General features: G+C 47.0%; 1 protein-coding gene across 2 annotated transcripts in view; it reads right to left on the bottom strand.

Annotated features, from left to right (window-relative positions):
- Window positions 1-19,860, bottom strand: part of ANKRD13A (ankyrin repeat domain 13A) — a 350,794-nt gene that overhangs the window by 13,854 nt on the left and 317,080 nt on the right. The gene's annotated exons all lie outside the window — the stretch shown is intronic.

Genomic DNA, 19,860 nt, shown 5'->3' with positions numbered 1-19,860 from the left:
CTATTTTAGAAACCAAGGCGTGATAAGATCATGCAACTGGTCTGTACACTGTGCCCTTGTGTGTTTGACCTATGCACTGTTAAAGAACTAGGAGATAATATTTCGCCCAAGATCAGACAGTGTTTTTTGGTGAAGTGCCAAGGATGGAATTAGAACGCAGGTCGGTAGCATAGTCGCTATACCTCATCCGTTGCAATGACATTGAGAGGGGTTGTGCCCGATTCTGAAATACTGCAGTAAATAATGGTATTATCAATGGGCATCATCAGGTGAGGGTGCCATATTCTCATTGGTATTACAGTTCTGGCACCCAGCTATTAATTTATTCCACTGCATAGAGCAGGATGCATAGTTCTGTATGGCTCAGCGAGCTGAACCCTCTCCAAAGACAGTTGTAGTGTTCTAGGAGTTACGTATATGAATCCTGCAAGTCAGTCTTAGCCTGGTACTTTGTTGCTTATGATTGCACTGTACTTTTGTGGTCTATTTTAATATGACCGAATCACGTTTTTTGTTTTTTTAAGCATGTTTTTATTGTACTCAGTGGAAAAATCAAGGCACACTTAAATAATACAGTTGGAGTTCGCATGGCAGAGGATTATCAATCTTCAGTGTAACAGCAAGGCATTAACAGTGATAGTTACCCAATCACCTCAAATCAACAGTGCTATGTATCTCAATTAAACAATAAAAGGTAATATTCAAGAAAAGCAAGCAGCAGTTAATCACACCAGAGTACTTCTGCAAACAGCACCCCACCCATCCATATTTCCCAATAAATCGGGGCCAGGGCACAGGGGGATGGTAAGAGGGAGACCCCCTTGGGGAGCGGGAGGAGCATAATTTATCTCAGCAACCACCGATTTGACAACTGCCTCATCACAGTTACAACTAGGAACTTGCTTTCACACAAGACCAGTCTTCGGGTTTCACCTCTAACCCTCGATAGGGGAAGATTCTGGTTCCATGCCGAATAAAGTTACATTGATTGAATAAGGGTTAGAGCACATCTTAGATGATACACACAGGACTCTTGCAGCATTTGAGAGTGTGATGAGATTTGTGAAGCACAAAACCTCAAAAAGTATATCAACCCGTATGTGTCACCTCATTTTGACAGCATCACATTTTCAAAATTAAGACATGTGGAGTGAGGGTGATTTGTGTTTTCCTTTAGTACTTGATGCTTCTGTTCTGCCATTTTGTATTTGCTTGATTTTTGCAATTAAGGATATATATCCTATACGCTATATCCCATATATATCAAGACTGCATGATATACCATTGGTGGTGGTATGGTTGCGTGAATTGGTGGAGAAGATGACTGATGGTCAGTGATCAACGCAATGATGGTACATTTATTATAATCATCATATATCGTGGTGTAATCAAATCAATATGTAGTTCGAAGAAGTCTAACAGCTGGGAGCGAGACTGAAGGGACGGATCAGCCAGGCAGGTGCTGAAGGATGGAGAGGTTCGTCTTAAGGGCAGCCGAATGCACGAGCAGAGGATTTAGTTCATAATTTACTGTGGGAAGGAGCTAATAATTCCGGTTACCCAATAATGCTTTAAGTTTCCCAAACGTATATATAATACAGTGTGGTTAAAGGATGGAAAAGTGCTTTAGGTTTGTGGAGGGCATCATTTGAGTTAAGAGGCACTAAGAAGGGTTCTGGGAGAGATTAGTGTGTGAGGTTCCATGCACATCCCTGAAGGAAAGGGTGAGAGTTTTAAAGAATGCCCTTTGTGAGGCTGGTAGCCAGGTTGCCGGGTGATGAGTGGGAGATGTGGTCTGGTGACTGGAAATGTTGAACAGTGTGTGGGTACCAAAGTGGATGGTTTTATTGCGGAAAGGAGGAGATCAGTGTCTCCGATGGTGCAAGGGGCTTGTAAATAAGCCCCGAAGCACACAAGTGAAAACAATATACACTTTACAAACGGGAAGTAGTGCATATAAGGACCCATTTATTCATAGCATTTTAGACTGAGCCTCGTCTGTCACGGTGCTACCTGTGTACAGCTCCCATGCTGAGTCAGACAACAAACGTTCTCATTCAGCCTGCACATGTGTGCACATGTCACACACAACCTGCTAAGGACCCCTAACCTAATCTGTCCTTAATAGGTGACCTTAGTTTAAAGGGTGGAGAATGGAGGGTGCCTCTAAAAAACATTTTATTAAGAACATTACAATGGGTGAGAATCTATGAGGGTGTCGCACAGCAGGGTCAACAAGCATTAAAAAATGCAATAGGTCTCGCCTTTCATTAAGTTAAAGTCATTTGCTTTACTATACAATACCATTAGCAATGCAGATGGCTTTAACTTAATCAAAGGCGAGACCTATTGCATTTTCATTGCGTGTTTTAAATGGAAGAAATTTAAAGTACAGAATTGTTTTTTCATATTATGAACATTTTTGCAGAACATTATCTGCACTTTAAATTCCTCCCATTTAAAAAAATAGTTGTATGTGTTATAGGTGTAATGGTGCCACATATGGTGAAAGGTCTGCCCTGTGCCACGAGTACATATAACACAAGCACAGAGTCCCCCGTACAAGTATATCCCATTAATTTACACACATGTCCATGCATCCCTACAGACCAAGCTCTCACTGACTCCCATGGTAACCCTGTCATAGTGCCATGGGTCAAAGTATTTTGTTCAAGATATAGTATCTGGCTCTAGGACATTAGTTTTAAAGTCAATGAAGCTGGGCATGGGGGTGTATGATAACAACGCACAAGTTGTTTGGCATTCAGTAACTCACAATGATTTTCACTGATCAGAAGTAATTCTTTCTTTTTTGAGGAGTGAGGCATGGTATAAAATGCTGGCAACGTGACAGAGATTTACAACATTTGGAAAGAAGAGCACCCAGGTGAAAAGTATCAATCTGTCTAGAACGAAGGTGGTGTAGGTCAGCTGGACCGAAAGCACCTGCAATTCATTTATGTAGAGTGCTGACCTAACTGCAATGAGGCAGACAGTTTTTAGAGCCAAGAGGCTTAGGAAACAACTGTGCATGCATAGGCTCGAGGACATGCACATGAGAAATGACATGACCAAATTCTGGTCCCAACAAGGTGTAACAAATGGTTTGGAGTTTGGGGAGGAGGGACGGGAGGGGGACTGCATGTGAGAATAACAATTTATGAAACGCATCATAACAGGTAATTTAAACAAAGACAGTTGGTCAGGTAAACAGAGAAAGGCCAAAAGGGCTGACAAATAACTTTTCACTGTCCCCACGACAAGGCCTTGATGGGCTAACGAAAGAACAAACAAAGGAACATTAGACAGTTTGGTTTATAAGGGGTCATGAAAACCACTGAGCTGCAAAGTTTCCAAGAGAACTGGCCACAAGGATAACATCAACTACCTTGTTCAGCAAGTTATAAACATTCAGTTGCTGCTGTTAAATCTCCACGGATGGAGGTGTAGGTTGTGGGGGGCAGATGTAGGATCCTGTGCTGCTACAGAGACAGGAGGTCCTCCCAAAGTGGAAGCCTGATCAGACGACAAATACCCCGGCTTTGGAGCTCTGGTTACCAGATTCCCTTGGCTCAGTCCGGGGAAAGAAGAACAGCTTGGGCCCAGACTGCTCTGATCTTTTACTCAATCTGAGGCAGAAGACCTAGTGATGGAAGGGCATGTATGTCTGTCCTTCCATTTCAGCCGGAATGAGTCTCCTAGTGAGAACCATGGAGGAAATTCCAACGGCGCAGAATTGACTGTGCAATCTTGACGGTACGAATAGATTTAGCCAGTGCATGCCCCATTGAAGGACAACTCAGTAAGAAGACGTTACTCGTGGTCCGCCAGAAAATGCATGCTCTGTTCCTTTACTCTGGCATTCTGGGACCCCGCCATCAGGAAGATGTTCTGCTGGTCCAGCCACATGCACAAACATTATGCCTCCTAGCACAGAATCCAGGAAACCACTCTGCCCTGTGTGTGTTATATCACATGCAGCTAGCAATTTCAATAAATGTCTCTCGCAGGTCTCAACATGGATGCAATTAAATTGCCCAAAGTTAAACGCTGAAAAAAATGAGGTGATCTTATATGGCATGAATTCCCCATTGTGGGATAACACCTGGTGGCCTATGGAACCTGGGCCTTTACCATCTCCAACACTGAAGGCCACAAATCTTGGGGTCCTTTTTGACGACCAACTTAGCTTCTCTAGTCAGATAAACTGTATCACATCCTTTATCTAATTAAAAGGTTCCTCACTAATGAGTTACAAAAAACAGTGGTGGTAGCACTGATCCTCTTGAGGATAGATTATTGCAACGCCCTTCTTCTAGGGGTAAACAAAGCCCTTTTTCAGGAACTGCACTCACTGCAGAATGCAGCAGCACGGCTCCTCTTGAAGCTGCCGAAATCTGCATCTGTATTGGGAAAGATGTGGGATCTTCATTGGCTGCCAGTGGTGGACACAGTGAAATTTAAAGCACTCTGCCTTGCCCATAACGCCCTATATAGCTTGGTCCCCTTGTACCTGCAGAATCTGTTCTCTTTTTACTCCCCGCGGAGAACCGTACGATCTTCCACAGCCAAATTGGCCACCATTCCAAAAATAAATTAAGTCACTTGGAGTGGGAGAAGATTTTCTTTCCTAGAGGGCAAACTTTGGAATTCCCTCCCCCCATCTTTAAGATCCAAATCAAGTCACCCCCACTTCAGAAAATTATTAAAGACCTGGCTTTTTAACTCTTCCTCCATCTAGTCTCCTTTGGGTAACTGTAGTTTGAGAGCACCGCCAGCACCAAGATACTTCGCTGACTGCGCGCTTTATGAATTATATACTTACTTCCATAGAGGCTGTATTATCGGTGAGGACCTGCGCCCATCTCTCTCTGATGGACAGCTTTTAGACCCAGATTGATCACCTGGTTCTTCAAAAGAAATATATGGAACTGCTTCTCTGCCAGAGAGCAGAGGCCTACGATCTCCACATTTCCCAAGTAGACCCGCAACTCAGCAGTGACAAATCTTCACTCTTGCAGAAGAAATTTAGAAATAAGCATCCTGCACGTTCAGGGCCGCCATCCAATACCTGTCATCCAGAGTGGCCAGGGTCTGAGCCAGGGAGAAGATTTTGAACCTGTCCTTCCTCAGTAAGGCATTCAGCGGGCAGAGGTTCAAAATAGGTCTGAGGCCTCTGTCCTTTTTTCGGAATAGCATTCTTTCCCCTGCTCAGAGTTTGAAAGGACTGAAGATGGATGTTGCTGCACAGGTTGGGAGAGCTACCATTGTTTTTAAGCTAGCCCCCCGGAATAGCCTCTGAATTTCCTGTATTGCTGGGGAACATGTTTAGCTGTTGTCATTAACCTAAGAGAATGGGCTGTGGTGCAACTGTCCTTAAATCAGTCCAGTGATTAATCAGCTTTTTCTCAGAAGAGCAGAGAGCCATTAAAGGGCATGTCCATTAAGGACATGGGTAAACCTCCATAAAACCAGTTGATCTCCTGCAGGCATGCCTTCTGATCATGACACTGCTGCTAATATCTCTGCCAATGCAGTCTGCAGTATCCAGGTAAGGCCCAAGCACATACTTGGCAAAATCCTGACCATCATGCATTGTTTTTGCCAAACAGGCTTTCAGGTCCTCTGGGATGGCCAGCAAGATGTAAAACACCATATTCCACAAAGCATGGGGGTACATACCCGGGAAACATACTGCAATGACAGATCTAAGGTATAAACTAGATGAAGAAAACATTATTTTTCTGGTAGTGTAAAGCCTTTTGGATTCCATAAGCAGAGGATTGGCTGGGAAGGAATCAGTATTGACCTCACATACTAAAGTTTGAACAGTCAGGCTCTTTGGCATAGGGTGCTTGGTCAGAAAGCCTGGGTCACTTGGAGCCGGTCTATGTCACCTAGCCTCAGGTTGGCTTAATGGGGGCAAAGACGTTAACTTGGATCATGTAACCAGAAGAACATCAGTAAGGGTTTCATTAAACAGGAATAATGTCTCTGATTAAACTGGCTCAAGTTGAAGAATCTACGTTAACAAATTATTTGTGTCTCAACAGAGTGCAACTACAATTCTAATGTCTAGAATTTTCTTTCGTTGGTGTCCCAAGTGACGGGTCAAAATCTGTTTAAGATGCGTCTAGCACACCGGCGTTTTGCAAGTCAAGATATAATGCATCATCAGGATAATGAGGAGACCGCGATCTGTTTCATTCATCATCATCATCACTGTCCTGAAGAACACTGGTATCCTGCACTGGCTCTGAATTGAAACCAAAAAGAGTATGAATCATATGGTATTCTATCCAGAGAGCGGAGCTGGGATCTGATCACTCACTGGCACCAAAGGAGTCATCATCAGTACAGAAGGAACAGGTATGGACTTTCGTCCTTTGGTATAAGTCAGTACCAAAGTCTTACGGGCCAGTAGTGAGTTTCAAGAGGCAGATGGCATGAGGGGGACCTGCCAGCAGAGGTCTTGTTGGCAAGACCAATTTTAGAGATTCTGCTGCTGTGTGAAAATGCCCACGTGCAAACCTTCACAGCTCTCCTTTATAAGCCTGTAAATACACATGAAAACAAAGTTGCTTTTACCATATTCACTGCACCACAAATCAGGATCATTAGCAAGGTACATGCAGGCATCATAGATTTCTATTAGAAATACACCTCTGAAGCTAAAGAAGGTTGTTTAAAGAAACTAAACACTCAAAGAAATGAAGGAGGGAAAGAAAGGAATGGATAGATGAATCGAGAAAGGGGTTGAGGTTGGGAGGAATTGAGAAAGAGAGAGGGCATGATTTAGAGACAACTAAAGGAATGGAGAGGCAGAAAGAAAAACTGTGAAGATTGTAAGGGGAAAGGGAACAAGAGAGAAAAAGGAAGGGAGGGGAGGGAGAACAAAAGCAAGAGAAGAGAAAGGAGGGAGAACAAAAGAAAGAGGAGGGAGGGAGAAAGAAAGAAAGAGAAGGGAGGGAGGGAGAGAAAGAAAGAGAAGGGAGGGAGGGAGGGAGAAAGAAAGAAAGAAAGTAAGAAAGAGAAGGGAGGGAGAAAGCAAGCAAGAGAAGGGAGGGAGAAAGCAAGGAATTATAAAAGAAAGAACAAAGGAAAGAAAGAACAAAGGAAAGAAAGAAAGAAAAAGAAAAAGAAAGAAAAAGCAAAAAGATATAAAAGAAAGAAAAAAGAGACAAAGAGAGAGAGAGAGAGAAAGAAGGATAGAAAGAAAAGAAGAAAGAAAAAAAAACAGGGAGGTAGGGAGAGAAACCGGCAGTGAAGTAGGGAGAGAGACAAGATTAGCAGGTACAAAGAGAGAAAAAGAAAGGAAGGAGAAAGGAAGCAAGAAAAGGAGAGAAATGAAGCAAAACAAAAGAAAAAACAAATGAACAAAAGAGGAGACGCAAGGAAAGGAGAAGATTGGATAAATATAAAAAATAGAAAGAAGAAATGAACGAGGAGTCGTGTACATGTTCAAGAGTGTGGGGCTGAGTGTTGATCCCTGTAGGACTACGCTGATGAGGACCTTGGGTTTTGAAGTGAAAGGTGTGTGCCTGACTCGCTGTTTTCGCTGAGCGGAAGGAAGCTATCCATTTTAGTGCTGGTCCTTGTATTCCCGCTGTGTGTAGTCTGGTGATGAGTGTGTGGTGGGAGATGGTGTTGAAAGTGGTGGAGAGATCGAGGAGGATGAGGGCAGTGGTGTGTCCACGGTCGAGGATGTTAAGTATGCCGTCTGGGGTAGCTATGAGGGCTGTTTCGGTGCTGCGGTTGTTTCTGAATACAGATGTTATGTTATGTTACTGCAATTAGTATAGCGCAACAGCGGCCCCAGCAAAGGGGCGTCCCGGCGCGGCCAGCGGTTGGAGATAGAGATTGAATAGTAGGGGACTAAGGGAGGAACCCTGTGGGACACCTTGTTTAATGGGGTGTGTGCCCGAGGCAAAGGGGGGTACAGTAACCACAAATGACCTCTCACTGAGGAACGAGGTGAGCCACTGCAAGGCCAGGCCGACAATCCCTGCCTCCTCCAGGCGTTGTAACAGAATGGCATGGGACACTGTGTCAAACGCGGCACTGAGATCCAGAAGGATCAGTACCGACGTTTGCCCATTGTCCAGTGCAGACCAAAGGTGTTCTGTCACAGCCACGAGAGCAGACTCCGTGCTGTGGCCAGGTCGAAAACCATTCTGGGAGGGGTCCAGCGTGTTGTTCTTGGTCAGGAAGTCAGAGAGGAGTGAGTTGACATACGCCTCTGTGATCTTAGCTGCCCAGGGGAGTAGGGAAATGGGGCGATAGTTTTCTGGTTTGGCCGGGTCCAGCAGAGGTTTTTTTTAGCAGAGGTAGCACCTTGGCTTGTTTCCAAGCCCACGGTTACCGTGGTGAGCGATATGTTTATTACCTGCCTCAGAGGGGGAAGGATAGGGTTGTGCAAGAACAGCACTAACATACAAGTAACTTATTAGGTGCAGCCACTACTTCTTTTATATTTTGGTGAATGGTTGTTAAGTACTAAATCAGGTTGTGCTTATGCTTGTCCACTCTGATGGTGAGCAACCCAGAAGTCACTTCAGTTTACTAACAAAGTGGGTGTCATAACTGAGTAGAGAGGAAGACCTGTGTACAATAGAACAGCTTTACCAAGCTTGGGTCCAAAGGATGTCACTGTTTGTAAACAAGCCTTTATTTCATTGATCAAGGGCGCTTTCATTAAGGTGCCTGATACAGTTTGTTTTGATGTGCAGCAACAGTCTGCACATTACTCATTCATCAACTCTGCTTGAGTACAGAGCAGTATTGTAGCTACAAGTCAAAAACAGAGTAGGTGAGTGAGTTGCATGTCAGTGCCCCTGCCCCTAATAATTGTTTACGCTCCAAAGCCTGTATCCCTTTGCCTTACATGAACAGCCAGGTGTACTATACTTACTGAGATACCACTTTCTCACAGGCACTTCTGCAAGAACCCCCAGGGGGTAGTCAGGTAGGGGAATGCGGATGGACTTCTAAAACCAGACTCCCTACTTCCAGATCCTCCCAGCCTCAACACCCATGAGTGTGCCTGAAATCTAGAATAGACAGTTTGTCCCTTTTCACCCCACTGGCTAGAGACTGTTTCCTCAGCGTTCTGGATTTCTAAAGTACACAAGCAAACTGGCATACTTCATGACTGACCGTTCCAACACCAAATCGCCGTAATGCGGGTTGACCAGACTGTCAACAACACTTAAAATAAGCAATGGCGCAGGGGGTCTGACAAACTGCCCCTCTTAATATTATGTCTAATGTACTGTTTTCAAGACGTCTGACAGACAGGTAAATCGGTCTCTGTCACAGCTAAAACAAAATTGTTAAATATTAGGTTCATATGCAGAGCAGCACAAATTTTGCAGATTTCAAGCACTTAAGTAATGAAATGCCAAGCGTCATGACGTCCCCATTGTAATATCTGAAGTGGTTTAAATATATAAATGAGTTCTTAAAAATGGAAGCCTTAGCAGGATAAAACCTTTTAAGTGGCAGCTTGGAGTGTGAGCTGATATTATTGACGCAGCCAGTGACGCATGCTTGCCATTTATAAGACAGTTTTACCAGAAGTCTCTATATCACCAAGAAGGCAATGCTTGAATCATGCACTATAAACAACGCAAAGCATACTCACAGTTGTAATGTTGATTCACACCAATGAAACAACAAGCATTGGCAAAGCGAAAAGGTCTAGCCTGGGTAGGTTGGTGGATGGTTATTATTTTATTTTTTATTAAACACATGCCACAAACATAACAAGCATTTGCAATACAATACCCCTTTTGAGGAGCCGCTTCTAAAGAAAGGGGCGTGGCCTCTATCAAGTGCAAGCGCGGCATGGGGCACTTGGAAACGACCCCAATTTCTGACATTTGCATTTGTTTTTGTTAGAAAAATAGTCTGCCGATATATTTAAAGCTGCTTCAAAAGACAGACCTAATAACTATGAGATTACAGAGACTTGTAAAAAGGAAAGGCGAAGATGATAGAGCCCGACTCAACATTAACCACAAGAAGACAACCTTTAAGAGCATGGTTCATTAACATAATATAAGTAACGTTCCTTCCTTAGGCTAGACTGTTCATCATCAGCATCGTGATTAAGTATCGTGATTAATACCTAAACGTCGATCGTGAACTGTGTATGATGAAGAACCCGCGGAAAGCACATCAGAACAACTTGTATAGAAATACTGTTACACCTTGTTCCTTTAGAAGTTCCTAGAGAAAAAATAAAAATTTTTGCTCAAACTGCTAGGAGAATTATGTATTGGATTTTTATATATATTAATGCTGCTATACCCGCTATGGTCCAAATGTACCTCATTGTACATTGTATATAGTATATAATTGTATAATTGTTTTTCCGAAACTGCTAGGAGAATTATGTACCCGATTATTATATATATTAATGCTGCTATTCTAAATGTTCCTCAGTATACATTGTATATAACTGTATATAGCTATACCCGCTATATTCCAAATGTAACCCATGTAACTGTGAAGCGCTCCGATACCCAAGGGTCACGTTCGCGTGATATAAAACTCTATAAATAAATAAACGTGTAATAATCATGACATTCAGCAAGTATGTACATTTTGACGTGATGATTATAAATCAGAAATACAACTGTTAACAAAAGACGATGGACATCCTTTATTGATCATAATGCACGCAAACGCAATAGCTTCATTTGAGGGGTATATAGTAACCCTGGGCGTAGCTACGCAAAGTGCACTTCGCACTACGCGAGCTACGCGTAGCACTGCAAGCTACGCGTAGCACTTCGCAAACTGCGTAGTACCCTGTTCGCACTGTGATTGCACAGTGCAGACAAGCATCCGGCACTGTGCAATCATTGAAAACGGCATCCTGCACAGTGCGAGCTGTAGTTTTCTGCCGCTCGAGTAGATTTTTACTCGAGCGGCAGCTTTCTCAACGCGGACTGGTAGTTTCTCATTGCGAGCGGTCGCAATGAGAAACCTGACCTCCCCGCGTTGAGAATCTCGCCGGGAGGTTTATTTTCCACGCTCGCGATCGCCAACTTGATGTTGCTGATCGCGCACGAGGAAAAAGTCTCGCCGGGATGTCATTTTGCTTGTTCGCAGTCGCCAACTTGATGTTGAGGACCGAGAGCAAGCAAAAAATGACCGCTGCACTACGCTACGCTACGCTACGCGTGTTTGCACTGTGCTATGTGCAATACGCGAGCGTAGCGTAGTGCTTTGCCCAGGCATAGTATATAGGGAGTATATATTATAGAGCAACTTCATTTACAACTAATGAAGTTTGACTCGCTAATGGAGGTTGCAACGCTGCCATCTAGCGACAAAGAATAATGCAAGAATACAAAGTTTGGAAACGTTATTAATTATGACGACTATAGTATACGGAAACGCTAGTAACGAAACAAGCAAATGAGCCTTGCTGAACTTTTAACAGCAAGGAACTGAAGTCACGAATTTGGAGGCACCAAATCCGACTGCTATGCCTTTTATCAACAAGGGCGGTCGACTTCGAACCTGGGGAACTGGGTTCGAGTCTCGGCAATGACGCTGAACCTTCTGTGATTCTGGGCAAATCACTTTATCTCCCCATGACTACCAAAAATGAATGTGTGTCCTCATGTAACGTAACTGGTGCTATGTAAAGTGCTCTGATACCAAATTCGGGTCAAGTTCGCGCTATATAAAACTCTGCAAAAAAAGTCAAAGGGTTTAAAAAAATAAAAAGAAGGCATTGGCGCAGCCAATAGGTCTGGCCTGTCCGCAGATGTGTTAAACGCCTGCGTGCAATAAGAGAAAACTCACTTAGAGGCACTGAAATGCTGATCAGGTGACGCGTGTGAAGCATGAGATTTTAGTTGACATGTTTTGAGTCATAGTCTTATTTAGATAGGCCACATTGCACGCCTCTTGGATCAATCAATCAACCAGTTCATTTGTAAAGCGCACTACTTACCCGTGAGGGTTTCAAGGCGCTGAGGGGAGGGGGGGTGGGGCGTACTGCTGCTACTGGTCGAAGAGCCAGGTCTTTGGTTTGTCGTGGGTTGAGAGGAAGGGTGTTCCAGGTCTTGGCGGCGCGGTGGGAGAAGGACCTGCCTTCGGATGTGGTTCTACAGATGCGCGGGACCGTGGCCTGGGCGTGGTCAGCGGAGCGGAGTTTCCTGTTGGGTACGTAGAAGGAGAGTCGACTGTTGAGATAGGCTGGGCCGGTTTTGTGGAGTGCCTTGTGTGCGTGGACCAGGAGCTTGAAGGAGATTCTTCTGTCGATGGGGAGCCAGTGCTGGTTCCTCAGGTGGGGGGTGATGTGGTCGCGGCGCGGGACGTCGAGGACTAGGCGTGCAGAGGCGTTCTGGATTCTTTGCAGTCTGTTGATGAGCTTGGACGAGGCTCCGGCGTAGAGGGCGTTTCCGTAGTCGAGTCTGCTGCTGACTAGGGCCTGGGTGACTCTTCCTCGTGTCTGTCGGGATCCATCTGTAGATCTTGCGGAGCATACGGAGGGTGTTGAAGCAGGTGGAGGAGACTGCGTTGACTTGTTTGGTCAAGGCGAGTTTCGAGTCGAGGATGACTCCCAGGTTGCGTGCGTGGTTGGTGTCCCCAGTGATGCGAGCCACCAGGAGTAGTCCCATGCTGAGGGGTTGGGCCCGAGGATCAGGATCTCCGTCTTGTCTGAGTTCAGCTTATGTCGGCTTTCCTTCATCCAGTCTGCGTCGGGATAGTGCATTGGATATGCTGAATTAGAAGAAAGTGATGGATGTATAAATCCATATATATAGATGCATAAAGGAGGTAGATATATATCTAGATAAAATATATTTTCATGATAGACAATCAAAGAGGGAGTGTGGATGGGACGTCAAATTTGGTTTCACTCAGGGCCTCTCTGAACAAAGGCCAGCTCTGGCCACAAAAATGCGTCACTAATATACCAAGCTATTGAAAGATTTCAACTACCGACCTCCTCACTCTCAGAAAGTAAGAATTCCCAGTAGTTTAAGTACCTGTTGGGGGTTAAGGAATTAGCAGCAAGAAATACACTTAAATGGCTCCCCCAGTCGTGAAGTGATGGGAACATCGTGTGAAGCTAGACTAGCCTTAAAGCGGCAGGAGCATACCCCTGCTGAAATATTGTTCCTAAAATGACTATAACTGTGTATTTGTTAAGAAGAAAATAGCCCAGGCTTGCAGTTTACGGCATTTAAGTCTTGATTACCAATGTTTTCTTTAAGGAGCGCAATGTTCTCGTTTTATTAACCTCGAAGGATGAAGGGCTGGGCAGACCTATCAGAATTTCCACCTGATAATGTTGTGAAACCCAGTTTCTTGCCTAAGCCATGCAGCCTCCAGACCAGGCTACTTTACTCTCTTGGGGATAATACATTCTGCTGAAAACCTAAGGATAAGCAATGTTTCCCCTTTACGTTATAGCCTAGCCTACAACTTCGCTTCATTTCTACTGGTACCGTGAGTAGATGTGAAGATGGCAATTATTTGCTTCCAAGGCCATCGGTCTTAACCACTCATAAAGCTTGTGTTGTCACCCTCCCAACCATCTTCCCATTGTGCCAGACCAAACCGTACATTCCAGGAACTCTCCCTTCTGTGAGATTCCTACGCCTCGGAAGTGTTTTGGCCCTGTGCACTGCGAACTGCATTCACATGTGTGCGCATCAAAACACGACAGGCCTTACACTCGGTACTGAAAGCGGAATGTTAATACCAACAGAAAGACTTGATGAACATGGAATGGATTCTACGTCATGCATGTAATTGTAATAGTTCTTATATAGCACTGCTGTCACCCTACGGGTTTCCTGGCAACACTGAACATCACTGACCCGGCAAAGCCATAGTGGCCCCACTGTGCCCATTCCAGTAACCGTACCATACTTGTGCATCTGCGTTACTAAACACAGCCAAAAGTAGTTGTATTTGGTGGTCGTTGTTGGCTGCAGTTTTATTACTTATTACATACATCATACCTGTACAACTTCCCTGGACACCTTCTTGGGGCTGGGGTCATAAATCATTGTCACACATTATTACAAATTGGGTATCAGACATTGTCAGTTGGACATCATAAATCGTGGGTCATAAGTCATCGTGCATCGTAAATCCTTTTGCCGCAATCGGTCATTATTTTATTGTCATAAATCACTCTGTCTGATCATCATAAATCAGCAGCCATAAATCATGGGTCATAAATCATCGGTATGTAATAAATCAATCTGTCATCATTCTGTTGTCATAAATAATTCTGCATGAGCATCATAAATCATCAGCCATCAATCAATCAATCAATCAATCAATCAATGACACTTATAAAGCGCGCTACATACCCGTAGGGTCTCAAGGCGCTGGGGGGGGGGGGTGCCGCTACTGCTCGAATAGCCAGGTCTTCAGCTTCTTCCTGAAGGAGAGGTGGTCTTGGGTCAGGCGCAGGTCGGTCGGGAGGGAGTTCCAGTTCTTGGCGGCCAGGTAGGAGAAGGACCTTCCTCCTGTAGTCGCTCTTCGGATGCGGGGGACGGCGGCGAGGGCGTGGTTGGCTGATCGGAGGTGGCGCGTGGGAGCGTAGAAGTTGACTCGGCTGTTGAGGTAGCTCGGGCCTTGGTCGTGTAGGGCTTTGTGTGCGTGGGTGAGGAGGCGGAAGGTGATTCTCTTGTTGACGGGGAGCCAGTGAAGGTCTCTCAGATGTCCGGAGATGTGGCTGGATCGTGGGATGTCGAGGATGAGTCTGGCTGAGGCGTTCTGGATCCGCTGGAGTCTCTTCTGGAGCTTGGCGGTGGTACCGGCGTAGAGGGCGTTACCGTAGTCCAGTCGGCTGGTGACGAGGGCCTGGGTGACGGTCCTCCTGGTCTCGGTGGGGATCCACCAGAAGATTTTCCGAAGTATGCGTAGGATGTTGAAGCACGCCGAGGAGACGTTGTTGACCTGCCTGGTCATGGAGAGGGAGGAGTCCAGGATGAAGCCCAGGTTGCGTGCATGGTCTGTCGGTTTGGGTGCGGTGCCCAGGGCGGGAGGCCACCAGGAGTCGTCCCAGGCGGAGGGTGAAGAGCCCAGGATGAGAACCTCCGTCTTGTCCGAGTTCAGTTTCAGGCGGCTGGTCGTCATCCACTCGGCTACCTCTTTCATCCCTTCGTGCAGGTTGGCTCTGGCGGCGGCGGGGTCGTTGGTCAGGGAGAGGATCAGCTGGGTGTCGTCGGCGTAGGAGATTATGCTGAGGTTGTGTTTGCGTACGATGGCCGCGAGGGGGCTCATGTAGACGTTGAAGAGGGTGGGGCTCAGAGATGATCCTTGTGGGACGCCGCAGATGACTTCGGAGGCCTCTGACTTGTACGGTGGAAGGCGGACTCTCTGTGTTCTTCCGTCGAGGAAGGAGATGATCCATTCCAGCGCCTTGTCCTTGATTCCGATGTTGCTGAGGCGCCGTACTAGGGTGCGGTGGCAGACCGTGTCGAATGCCGCGGAGAGGTCTAGGAGGATGAGGGCCGCTGTTTCTCCATTGTCCATCAGGGCTCGGATGTCATCGGTGGCGGCGATGAGGGCGGTCTCGGTGCTGTGATTGGCTCGGAAGCCGGACTGTGAGGGGTCGAGGGATCCGTTCGTCTCGAGGAAGGCGGCCATCTGCTTGTTGACGGTCTTCTCGATGACTTTGGCTGGAAACGGGAGAAGCGAGATGGGGCGGTAATTCTTGAGGTCGGTGGGGTCCGCTGTTGGTTTCTTGAGTAGAGCGCTGAGTTCGTCGATGGTTTGTATTTTGCTCATTTGCATCTCCTAGGGTCGATATTCACCCTGACAGCTCGTAGATTGATCTTTGTTGTTTGCCACGCCCCTTTGCGTGTGGGAGGTAGCCTTTCCCCAGAGTTAGGCCCCAACTCGCTACCTTGTTAGTCTCTTTTGTGCCCCAGCCGTCTGGCGGGGGCTGGGCTGCGAGTGCCCTCTCCGTTTGCTACCCCGCTATTGGTCAGGCGACTCACCCTGCCACGAGGCATCCCAGAGTGAGTGGCCCTCCTTCTACACACCGCCCTCTCGGTGGGTTCCCACAACCAAACCAATACACTTTTTGTTTCCGTCCCTTTTTCTGTTGAATTTGCGCTCTTTGTGTGGGGGTAGCTTCTCCCCGGAGCCAGCGCCCAACTCGCTACCTTTTTAGACTCTTTTCTGCCCTGCCATCCGGCGGGGGCTGGGCTGCGAGTGCTGTCTCCATTTGCTACCCCCTTTTTTGTTAGGCCAACTCACCCTGCCGTGAGGCATCCCAAACTGAGTGGCCCGTCGGTGTGTCTCCATAGCCAACCATTGTACCCTTAGTTCCTTTCGTTTCCGTCAGCACTGCGACGCTGCTGTTTCGGAGATGTGGGTGGGTTTGACTCGAAAATCCCTGATGTGCAAGTGAGCTGCCCCAGGGGGAGCGTCGCCTTATATCCCCCCTTCCTCTTGTCCTATTTTTCTTGGAAGGGGGGAGGAGGCCTCAGGCACGTGTCACTGCGTGGTGCTTTCCGGCGGCGAAAACCAGATCCGTTCCTTGTTGGGCTCTGGCCGGCATTATGGCGCCGTCCCTCAAGGCCCCCTTTCGGTTCAGCCTTTGCTAGTTTAGCTGCTTCGCAGATACAAAAAGAAAACTATGTGATGAAACACAGTGTACTGATAAACTAGAATGTACTGAAAAGTAAGAGAAAGACTGTCTAAAACATATATCAAGATTTAACACTGCCTTTGGCAGCCGAAAACAAACATGAATTTTGTTCCATCGAATGCAGTTTGCAAATGACCCTTCTAGTTTGCAACAGCAGGACATGCTGGTCTTGCTTATGTGGTTATACATAAGCATTTTAATCTGTGTAAGAAAACACGCTGCAAAGTTAAAAGTCATGTCAATGTGTACCTCACACTTACCGATAGTTCTGCTGGGGTAATCAGCTACCCCAAAAGGCACCCACGTAGGAAATACTGAACCCTACTGTTGGAACTGGCACTTTCTAATTGGCTGAGGCAGTACCACAGCCAGGCAGAACCTACCACTTCCATCACAAGAGGGTGATTACATACACTGCATAACCTGCACTCATCCTTGGGTAGCTTGGCACTGAGCAGTCAGGCTAACCACAGAGGTAATGTGTAAAGAATTGGCACAGCACTCACCCACGATAAACCCTTTTACCGTCACAAAAGAGACTTCACACACGATGTATGTAAATGAAGTTTGTATTCAACATACATAATAATCAACACAATATGAACATCATGCATTGCAGGGCATAAATCACACTTGGAAATATTACTAGCAGCACTAGGCCCAACTGCGGAAAAGAGCCTATTCTACACCCCCTGCATCCTTATGCGGTGCAACACGTTGTCCACCCCAGGCACACCCTAGCAGTTAGTTCTCATAATTAAATACACACAGATTACAACCGGGGTCACAACAATATCAGAAATATGTACATACAACCATTGTAACACTTTTTAAAGCACCGCAGTCCTAGGCTGCAAGTGTAAAACAAATGCCACATCTAATGCTATTCTGGCAAGAAATCAACGTATCATGCAAACCACTGTCCAGTGCTGTAAATTACGGGCGGTTCCCAACTGTCACTCTCACACAGACACATTTACTCAATCACTTGGCACCGCTACACAGTGTGACGGTTATCAGACAAATCTTAAGGAAGCCCTCGGACACATACACACTCAGCTCCCTAAAGCAATGAAACTGATAACCAGCAGGTCAACTGGTTACACACACCAGACCCTGTGGCCCTAAGCCTTCCTCCGCCCTCCAACTCACCCGACTATATCCACAGTTGAGAGACACCCCGTCCTTCCCCCGGCCACTGTACTACACCCGGCTGATGTCACTCTTAGATAGGGTCTCAGCAAACAGGTTGGGGTAGACAGCAAGGTAATTAGGAGGCAGTCGGCAAAAGGGGTTTGACATCCACTCAAGAAGCTTATCCACAGGATGCGGAGCAGACCCAGGGTGTGGGCAATAGACTGTCACACCAAGCGGGTCCACAAGGGCCTTCCGGCACCAGCCCCGACCAACGAAGCACAGGGGTGTAGAGCAGTGGATGGAGAATGGAGAATTAGGCAAGATCATTCTTAGGAGGCACACCGTCAGGCACAAGTTGATCAGTCACACCTAGGCAATCTGGGCACGGTGTCAGGTGGGAGGTGATACGGGTTCTACCATTACGGTCACACACAACAAACTGCTGCAAAATCCTTACCTCTTTGGAAATGAGGCACGTCGTCTAGTGCATGTTGATTTTGTCTGCACCAGCCAGCTGTGGTCACACACAACGAAGAGTTGCCAAATCAGTGCCTCCCTGGAATGAGGCCCAACGTCTGGTGCACGTCTATATTGGTTGCACCAAACAGTTTTGGTCACACACACAGGTGCAAGTTCAGCAATACTTCACGAGGTAGAATGAGGCAATACTACGGTTATGCCCCCACCTCCCAGGGTCGCAACCTGTGAATTTGAAACCACAACAATGAGCATGCAGTTGCGCTTCGTGTGTGAGAGAGAGATGGGGCACGATCGACGAGGAAGCCACTTGGGTCCCGCAACTGATGAATCTGCTCACCACCCACAAGATGCTTATGCGTCCAAAGGTCCCCCATGATGAAGGGATCACATGCCTTGGATGCAGGCCAGACATCGGGCTCTGAACAAGGCAATCCGTTATCCTGGCACAGTTCCTAGTTCCACGCCCACACCGCGCTACCATTTGAAATCCAGGAGACAATGTGGGATCTTGAGAGGGCACAGCGCTTCAAGTGTCACAGGTAGACGGTGTGTGTCCCTCTTAGGAGATCTTTTATGTCCTTGACAGAACAGGTAGCAAGCTCGACAGGCCATTGGACAGCACATTTCAGGAAGGGCATGCGATCAATTTCAATGGCAGTAATCTTCCACCTGCACAACAGAGACCTCTGGCAATGTGCACTACGTAGTCCAGGTTCTTCGGTCCTACATCCCCAGTCAATCAATCAATCAGTTAATTTGTAAAGTGCGCTACTTACCCGCAAGGGTTTCAAGGCGCTGGGGGGGGGGGGGCGGGGGGGGGGAGGTGTTGCTGCTGCTACTGGTTGAAAAGCCAGGTCTTGAGTTGTCTCCTGAAGGTCAGTAGGTCTTCGGTTTGTCGTAGGTAGAGGGGGAGGGCGTTCCAGGTCTTGGCGGCGCAGTGGGAGAAGGATCTGCCTCTGGAAGTGGTTCTACGGATGCGCGAGAACGTGGCCAGGGCGTGGTCAGCGGAGCAGAGTATCCTGTTGGGTACGTAGAAGGAGAGTCGGCTGTTGCAGTAGGCTGGGACGGTTTTGTGGGGTGCCTTGTGTGCGTGGATCAGGAGCTTGAAGGAGATCCTTCTGACGACGGGGAGCCAGTGTCGGTTCCTCAGGTGGGGGGTGATGTGGTCGCGGCGCGGGACGTCGAGGATCAGGCGTGCAGAGGTGTTCTGGATTCTTTGTAGTCCGTTGATGAGCTTGGACGAGGCTCCGGCGTAGAGGGCGTTTCCGTAGTCGAGTCTGCTGCTGACTAGGGCCTGGGTGACTGTCTTCCTCGTGTTTTTGTAGATCTTGCAGAGCATGTGGAGGGTGTTGAAGGAGGTGCAGGAGACTGCGTTGACTTGTTTGGTCATGGTGAGTTTCGAGTCGAGGATGACTCTCAGGTTGCGTGCGTGGTCGGTAGGGGCCGGGAGGGTCCCCAGTGATGCGGGCCACCAGGAGTCGTCCCATGCTGAGGGGTTGGACCCGAGGATAAGGATCTCCGTTTTGTCTGAGTTCAGCTTAAGTCGGCTTTCCTTCATCCAGTCGGCGACGGCCTTCATTCCCTGGTGGAGATTCGAT

Source organism: Triturus cristatus, chromosome 11 (genome assembly GCF_964204655.1).
Source record: "Triturus cristatus chromosome 11, aTriCri1.1, whole genome shotgun sequence".
NCBI lineage: Eukaryota > Metazoa > Chordata > Amphibia > Caudata > Salamandridae > Triturus > Triturus cristatus.
This window is presented reverse-complemented; position numbering and strand designations above follow the sequence as displayed.